Raw genomic sequence first — 1,216 nt, forward strand, 5'->3', positions numbered from 1 at the left:
GTGTGTGTGTGTGTGTGTGTGTGTGTGTGTGTGTGTGTGATGGGGCGTGGGGTTAATGGTTCAAGAATTCAACATGAAAAAAAAAGTCAGACTGGAATCTCAGCTACAAAAACATACCTTTCACACGAACCAGATACATTTGGTGTTTATCTTTGCAGTGGTTTAAATATCTCCTGCCAAGTTGTACTGACCCTCAAGAACGTAAGGAAATCACAAATTAACACAACACAAGGATTGATGGGAGGGTTGTGTGATGAGTTCCTGTCTGATGAGAGGAGGAATGTTAGCTTGAAGTGCAGACGGAGGAGCTCTCGTGGACCTGAAGGGGGTTTCTGACATAGAATGCAGGGGCCAAACAGCTGCCATGTACTTTAAATAAAAGCAAACAATGTGTGTGTGGGGACACATTTTTGCTACATTGTGGGGACCATTTTCCAGAAAAACACAGCCTCATGGAGACCCAATGCACCTTGTGGGGACCAAAGTCTGGTTCCAGATGCTGATTTCGTGTTGGGGGTTAGGTTTAGGACCAAGGTATGAATTGAGTTTTGGCTAGATTTAGGGTTAGGTGTTCTGAGGTGGTTAGTTTTAGGATAAAGGGTCCAAAATGACGGAATCACAGATCCACTGTCTCATGTCATATTGAAGTATAGACCAGGCTGAAGTGTGCAAGGCAGTAAAGGAGCCAGACAATTTTTATAGGGTTAGACTGGGACCACTGATCATTCAGGTGGCCTCATAAGTGGCAATATGTTTTCCTTACATGGCAATTTGCAGCAGCTTTAATTGTTTTTCTTAGTCATTCTCTCATTTGCTTACACAGGCTGTGACTACCATGTAGAATTACATAATGACAGTTAATGCAGTTGAAATGAGTGCAAAGTGGCAGTTGGGGTGGCCATGGGCTGGCTAATGGTGGCCGTGGCCACTCCTCACCATCCTCTGCCTCTACCATTGGTGGGCAATAATCACTCTTTTGAGGAATAACAGTTTGTCATTAAAAGGAAAAAAAAATTGTATAGGTCCTCTGGACGGGTTCTTCTTTAATGAAACGTTTCGTCTCTCTTCCAAGAGACTTCTTCAGTCTGAGAGATTCAGGCAAAATTCAGGCTTTTATGTCCTGCCTCTTCTTCGTCTCAGTTTCTCCGAAACACCCGCAACATACGGAGTGTGTTTCTCCGAAACACACTCCGGTGTTTCGGAGAAACTGAGACGA

Source organism: Austrofundulus limnaeus, unplaced genomic scaffold, assembly GCF_001266775.1.
Source record: "Austrofundulus limnaeus strain Quisiro unplaced genomic scaffold, Austrofundulus_limnaeus-1.0 Scaffold111, whole genome shotgun sequence".
Classification (NCBI taxonomy): domain Eukaryota; kingdom Metazoa; phylum Chordata; class Actinopteri; order Cyprinodontiformes; family Rivulidae; genus Austrofundulus; species Austrofundulus limnaeus.